Source organism: Hemitrygon akajei, unplaced genomic scaffold (assembly GCF_048418815.1).
Source record: "Hemitrygon akajei unplaced genomic scaffold, sHemAka1.3 Scf000045, whole genome shotgun sequence".
Taxonomy (NCBI): Eukaryota; Metazoa; Chordata; class Chondrichthyes; order Myliobatiformes; family Dasyatidae; genus Hemitrygon; species Hemitrygon akajei.
In genome coordinates this window covers 1,311,363-1,319,356 of record NW_027331931.1, presented here as the reverse complement: position 1 = coordinate 1,319,356, position 7,994 = coordinate 1,311,363, and positions in this window count along the sequence as shown.

The following is a 7,994-nucleotide window of genomic DNA, read 5'->3' as shown; positions in this document are numbered from 1 at the left end:
TCCTGTAGTGAGGCAACTATAATTGAGCACAGTATTCCAAGTGGGATCCGACCAGGGTCCTATATAGCTGCAACATTGCCTCTCAGCTCTTAAACTCAATCCCACAATTGATGAAGGCCAATGCACTAAATGCCATCTTAACCACAGAGTCAACCTGTGTAGCAGCTTTGTGTGTTCTGGGGACTCGGATCCCAAGATCTCTCTGATCCTCCGCACTGTCAAAAGTTTTGAATTTAATGCCATATTCTGCCATTATAGTGTAGGGACTGCGGTCTGCAGTCAGGTACTCAGGATCACTCAGCATAATGTTGCACGAACATTATTAGCAAAACACTCCGACACAAGACGGGTCTCATTTTGTTACAGACAAAAATGCCAGTTTGGTACTACAAGTAAATTGCATTTCCACATTGGTGGAGATGTGTGCTGACACCCTCGCTATCTGTAAAAACTGTGACGAGATGCTAAGGTGTATTCAATATGGACTGTGCCTTTAAAAATAGAGAGAGTTGGTATACACCGATTCAGAGAGAGAGAGAGAGAGAGAGACAGAGAGAGACAGAGAGAGAGAGAGACAGAGAGACGAGAGAGAGAGAGAGAGAGAGAGAGAGAGAGAGAGAGCACCGAGCAGCTCGTGAATCGCCATGGTTACGGAAGGGCGGAGCTATAAATGGGCAGCTGACGTTCAGCATGTTTGGGATATATTCAAGGTCAACTGCCTTTTCAGACAGACACACAGGCAGGGACAGAAATGCAGAAGAAATATACATTGGATGAACTTTCAGTGCCCACGATAGGATGGGTTTTGATCGCAGTGTGGGAAAGGGGTGACCGGTGGAATGTTATCGGTGTGTTTAACCTTTGATAGATTTTCTGCGTGAAGGCTGTACTCTTTTGGGTGATCACAAAACTTTAACAGGACTTCGGAAGGCAACGGAAAGATCGACTACATCAGCTTACTTGGAAAACAAATCACCTCGCTCTCTCTCTCTCTCTCTCTCTCTCTCTCTCTCTCTCTCTCTCTCTCTCTCTCTCTCTCTCTCTCTCTCTCCTCAATTCTACTCAACTTAATACCACGAACTGAACTGACGTCATTCCTATACCATCGGAAGACTGTATCATTTACCACCTAAGCTGAAGAAGTTTGGGGTTTTAAATTTACACACTTATATATGCATAACCTCTGCTAACCTGTTTGATTTCTCTGGTTTTATATTACGAGATTACGTGGATACTGATAAGTAGTGTTTTGTTTGTAACAATACCAGACTCCAGGTGTGTTCCATTTCTGCTGGTTCTTTTAACCCTTTACGGGGTATGTAACAAAACCGTTCCAACTCCTACATCACACGGCATTTCTGTAAACCCCTTCGACCCCTACAGCACTCGGCATCTCTACAAAACCTCCATCATCCACCCTGGTGCATTCAGACGACAGCGGACCCGAGAAAGATACAGTCGTGTCAGATTGAATGGCTCATAAAACACTGTTGGCCAGAAGAAACTACAGACTGATCAAGGGCAGGGAAACAGACAAACCAGTTCTCTCTGTTTTCCCCCATTTTGTGGACTATGAATTGATTGTCGCACTGGAATAATTTAATCAGAGGAACTGAATGTGGACACAGGAAGCTTCAGGTAATGATCTGCTAGACCTGAGACTATTCTCAAACAAATCGCCATTTGTTATGTGAAGAGCATGGACTCTGAACTGATTCTTGACTCTGGGACAATCTAATCAGAGCAATAAACCTGAGACCATGCTCAGAGGAGCTTCTACTTGTTATGTAAAATGACAGACATATCAAAGAAGCAATCTGTAGTCTCGTTAGACTCTGCCTGGGTTGCCTCATTTAACTGGTTCGGACCAGTCAGGGTGTAAAGATACGAATACACAAGGCTGGGGTGGGCAGAGCCACGTACAATATGTTGGTTGTAGCTCTGCACAATGATCAGTAACCAGTGACCCAGGTAGGTCAGGTGACCTTGAGCCAATGGTTTGGAGATCCAATGGTTCAATTGGTGAGGAACAATATAAGATTTCGGAGCTTCAGATATGCCGGGGTGATAACTCTCCAGCGGCCAGAGACCAACCATTGCCGAAAAGTAGGACCACACGGACACGTGGAAATCGGGAACATGAGGATCGGAAGATGATGAGAGGCATTGATCGTGTGGATATTCAGAGGCTTTTTCCCAGGGCTGAAATGGTTGCCACAAGAGTACAGGGTTTGAAGGTGCTGGGGAGTCGGTAGAGAGGAGATGTCAGGGGTAAGTTTGTTCACTCTGAGAGTGGAAAGTGCCTGGAATAGGCTGCCGGCAACAATGGTGGAGGCGGATACGATTGGGTATTTTTAAGAGAATTTTGGAGAGGTACATGGAGGTTAGAAACATAGAGGGCTATATGTAAGCCGAGTCATTTCTCAAGTAGGGACATGTTCGGCACAAGTTTGTGGGCCGAAGTCCCTGTATTGTGCTGTAGATTTTCTATGTTTTCTATGTTTCTATGGAATGTCTTGCCAGCGTAGACTCTTTTCCCGGGTAATATCTTTTCTCTTCATTGACTGTTCATGGAGTGTCAGGGTTTCCAGTAGGGTGCACACGGGAAGATAGTGTATAAATCTACGTGCTTTTAGTAGAAATAATAAAAGGTACTTGTTGGTAAATACAGATTCTCTGCATCTCATTGATCACTGTTAGAAGGGATGAATCTTGTCACAGTGGCGTCCATCATTAAAATTGTCCACTAACAGGACGAGCCCTCTACACAGTGTTACCATCGGGAAGGAGATACAGAAGCCTGAAAGCTCAGGCTCAGCGATTCAGGAACAGCTTTTTTCCCCGCTGCCACCTGTATCTCAGTTTTGCTTTCTCTATATTTATTTCTCCTGTATTTCATTGTACTGCTGCCGAAAAGTTAACAATTTCACGACGTATGTCTGTGATATTAAATCTGGTTCTGATTCTTTAAATGTACCTTTGAAACCTTTGATTCTGATTCAGATGCAGGGGGGATCTATTAGATCGAACTTATATTAGTTGAAAGCCTATCAGAACCTCATGTACTGTGCTGTAATATTCTATGTTCTATGCTCGGTCGAGTGTACCGTATCTTGCTATAGTTAAGTAAGTCGATTAATTATTTAAAGCTATAACGCATTGCATTTTCAGACTACTCTCAATGCGTCAGATAATAAAGTGCAGGAGAATTTTTAAAAAAAGACCATAAATGTCAGTATGATCTCGATAGCTTTGCCTGGAAGGGACTCGCCAAGTATTATGTAATGATGGATTGTCCTCGGTGTTCAGACTACGCTGGTCATGGGGTATGTAGGGAAGTATCTGGACAAACAAAAACATTAGCGATAGTCAGTATGGGCCAGTGCGTAGTAGGTCATGTCTAACCAATCTCACAGAGCTTTACGAGGTAGTTACCAGGAATGGTGTGGAAGGCAAGGCAGTGGATGCCGTCTACAGGGACTTCAGCAAGGAATTTCTCAAGGTTCCGTATGGGAGGATGTTCGAGAAGGTTCAGTCGCTTGGCTTTCATGATGAGGTAGTAAATTGGATTAGCCATTGGGTACGTTGGGGAAGCCAGAGTGTGGTAATGGATGGTTGTCTCTCTGACTGCGGACCTGTGATGAGTGGAGTGTCCCAGGGATCGTTGCTGTGCCCGTTGTTATTCGTAATTTATATCAACTATCTGGATAATAATGTCGTTAACTTTGGCGACGTATAATTTGCCGATGTCAAATGTTACGTGTGTAGTCGACAGCGAGGAAGAGTACCGGAGCATGAAGCGGGATCTGGATCAGCTGGAACAATGGGCTGAAAATATCCGATCGGATTTAACGCAGACAAGTGTTAGATGTTGCCCGTTGGGCGGACGAGACAGGGTTGGTCTGACACAATGAGAAACAGGGCAATGAGGAGTCCGATAGAACAAACGAATCTGGGAATGCAGGTCCATAATTCAATGAAAGTTGCGGCACAGTTAGACAGGGTCGTAAAAACAGCTTTTCGCACTTCGGCCTTCATAGAGCAAAGTACTGAGTACAGGAGTTGGGATGTTATGTTGATGATATTTACGACTCTATTAAGGCCTAATTTGGAAAAATAATGTGTACGACTTTGCTCAACTACCGGCTATTGCCCGGACTGGGCGTTTTGAATAAGAAGGAAAGATTACATATGTCAGCACTTTATTCCCGAGCGTGTAGGGGTCTGAGGGAGATTTGATAGAGGTGTACAACAATATAAGGCGGATGGCGAGTGTAAATGCAAGCAGGCTTTCTCCACTGATGTTGGGCAAATACAACTAGAGATCTGGGCGAATGGTGAAATGTGAAATATTTAAGGGAAACATGAGGGAAAACGTCTTCACTCAGATGGTCGTCAGAGTGTAGACAGTGCTGCCAAGGCAAAAAGCAATTGTGATTTCGATGTCAACGTTTAAGAGATGATTGGATAAGTACTGAGATATGGATGACCACGGTCCGGGTGAGGTCGATAGGAGTAGGCAGTTTAAATAATTCCTCATTAACTGGACGGGCTGAAGACCCTGTTTCTGTGTAGTGGTTTCCTACGGCTGTCTGACTGGATGTCTGGGTTAGAACTTCAGTGTCTCACAGCACCGACCAATCTGGAAAGTCGTTGATACTGTTCGATCCCTCTGTCCTTGCACACACTGAAGCATGGAGACTGAGTAAATGAATGGTTACAGCATGAGGAGATGGAAGCTTTGGAAATTGTTTATTCTGTATTCTCCAATTGCCTGCAATAGTTTTAAAGGAAGACAAGTGTGAGCCCGGATACGTGCTTTGCTGTCGCTGCGTTTTTAGTCTGTGTAGATTTGTATGTTTCATTTTTTAATGATTTCAGAGGGAGACACGGATTCCACACCGGTCATGTGGATTCAGGGTTAAAGGGATCGAAATATGAGCGTATCTACACCAGATACATTAAAACCACAATTTAGAGGTAGATAGGCATTTGGATAAATTGGTGTGTACTTGAACTGGAAATTTGGAATTAGTATTTTGGAAGAATTGTTCTTTTAATGAGCAGCAAAAACTGCAGCTGAACACTTTGAAATGCTGGTTTTAAGTTGTAGGGTTCCACTGTAAAAGATGCTTTGAAGTAATTGTAGCATTTGCCCTGTAATATGTAAATGGCAGGTCAGTTTAGAAAGCGCGCTGATGCAGTCAATAGCTCAGCGATTTGCTTCTGTCGTCAGCCCTAACTACATAAATGATCCTCCTGCTGCTGGGAGGTCAGATTAAATCCGTTATTTCCCTCAACCCTGTTTCTCGGAACACTGTAACTGCTGACTCCAAATATAGTTATGAAGTGTGCCGAAATTTCAACCCTCCTTGCGGAACACGGCTGCCCTCTGTCTTCCAGCCGGAATGCACTCTAATCATCTGCCTTCTGTTAGTAAGCCAATTCTGAACCAAACAGTCACGTTTCCCTGGATCCGTTGCCTCCTGACTTTCTGACTGAGTCTACTGTGGGGAACTGTTCAAACGCCTGACCAAAATTAATACATCCACATCGACTGTTCTGATTCTTCTGTTCGTTTTATTGTCACTTTTTCAGATAATTCAATCTGACTCATAAAGGACAACGTAACATGTTGACTCTCCGTAGCCAGACTACGTTTCTCCAAATAATTATAAATTCCCTCTACAATAATCGTCTCCAACAGTTTACCCACTACTGACGTAAGACCCGGTCTACAATTCCAAGGAGTATTGTTAATATTTTTCTACAACAAATGAATACCATTTGGCACATTCCATTCATCTGGTTCCGTGGAGAGTGAAGACAGAAAGATCCTGTCCAAAAGCTTACCAATCCCTTCACTTGCTTTCCCAAATTACATAGAGCATAGAATAGTACAGCTCATTACAGGCCCTTCGGCCCGCAATTTTGTGCCGACCCTCAAACCCTGCCTTCCATATAATCCCCCAACTTAAATCCCTCCATACACCTGTCTAGTAGTCTCTTAAATTTCACTAGTGTATCTGCTTTCACCACTGACTCAGGCAGTGCATTCCACGCACCAACCACTCTCTGAGTGAAAAACCTTCCTCTAATATCCCCCTTGAACTTCCCACCCCTTACCTTAAAACCATGTCCTCTTGTACTGAGCAGTGGTGCCCTGGGGAAGAGGCGCTGGCTGTCCACTCTGTTAATGCCTCTTAATATCTTGTACACTTCTATCATGTCTCCTCTCATCCTCCTTCTCTCCAAAGTGTAAAGCCGTAGCTTCCTTAATCTCTGATCATATTGCATTCTCTCTAAACCAGGCAGCATTCTGGTAAATCTCCTGGAGTATATCCCTTCCGACACCAGGGAATCATCTATCATAATATTTTCCAAGTTTCCAGCGCTTCCTCTTTCTTAGCGTCGGCATGTTCGAGTATGTCTGCCTTTTGACGCTGTGTTCGCATTGATCAATGTCTTCAGTAAGGAGCCTCACTGCCTCCTTTGACTCCAGATACGTTACCTCGGTTTTCTCTGATCTGCCCATACTCTCTTCAGACTCCTTCTGTTCTTCATAGTGCAACTCGCCAAGGCCTTCTCAACTCCCCTTTCACCTCTTCTAAGTCCGTTGTTAAATTCTTTCCTGTCTACAGTGTGACTCGCCATAGCCTTACCTGATCCTTTCTTCCTGTTCTGTAAGTATCGTTCTTTCTTCCTCTTGACGTGTTGTTCCAACTTTCTTGTCTCCCAGGGTTACGTTCCACTGTCATCCTTTCCCTGCTTCACTGAGACAAGCCTATACTGAACCCCCTGTATGTGATCCCTAAACAATCCCCACAAATGTCCTGCGCATTTCCTTGATTTCAACATTTCCCAATTTACCTTCTCAAGTCCCTGCCAGGTAGCGCCATGCATCGCTGACCCTCCCATGCTCTCTTGTCCTATTCCTGTGCAAGGTGAATGGAGGGGAATTTTGCCCTATCGTCTGAAATTTTGACCAACGGAGAGATCTGTCACCCGATCCGTTTCCTTTTCTAATATTAGATCCGGTATGGACTGTTCGCTAGTCCTCCTTTCTTTATATAGTGTCATGAATCCTTCCTGACACAACTGAGAAATTATGCCATACCGAAACCTCTTACCCTGGGGAGGTTCCAAAGAACGTTGGAGATGTTTCATTTCCCCTTGTTAACAACATGGTACATGTCCAAATTCCGTTTCCCTCACTGTTCCCGTCGCGTGTTTTTTCTAAATCTCGTTGGAGGCTGGACAGAATACTACAAATGGGTTGATTCATGTTTCTGTGTTCGTCTCACAGTACATTAACAAACGTACGCTCCATGTTGTCCTCCCTTTCTGTATCTGCGATCCAGTCCCTGGTTTCCAATCGTGTGCTTTACTTGTCACTGGCCATTTTCAAACATCTAAAACCCGGAAAGCCCTGAAGCCATCCCTGCCCTTGTGATAGTCGAGTGTCTGTGATAGTTTGGAACATACTTTAACCAGTGTAATATTCACGCCAGCAGCAATGAGCGCTTGTATTGCTACGAACCTGAACTTATGATGATGGCAATCTTCCGCCAATTCTGCAATTTCCGGGCGCCCAGGCACATGATTGTTTGAGTTTATGACATATTTGCCAAACCTGTTCATTGCAAAACGGTTTTATTTGAAAACTCCGCTGAATCGTCAGTAGACACGGGCATTATCTACACAGATGGCCATTTAATGTGGACACATACTTCATTCTATTCCTCAGCTCTTCTCTGAATTGCCTCTGTGTCAGTGTATAGATACAAGTATTGGTGCACATGCTGAGTGTTTGCAACATGAACTTAAATTGTTGTAGGATGTATACCGGGGAACTCAAATATCTGTCCTCGTAAAAATAGTTTTGCGCTTGCCATTTCAGTGTATAGGCTACAGAGGGCATCCACAATAATATGAAATTAGCTGAAATAGAAAACAGCAGAATCATCGATTTTCTGCGTTTTTCAAACTCGGCA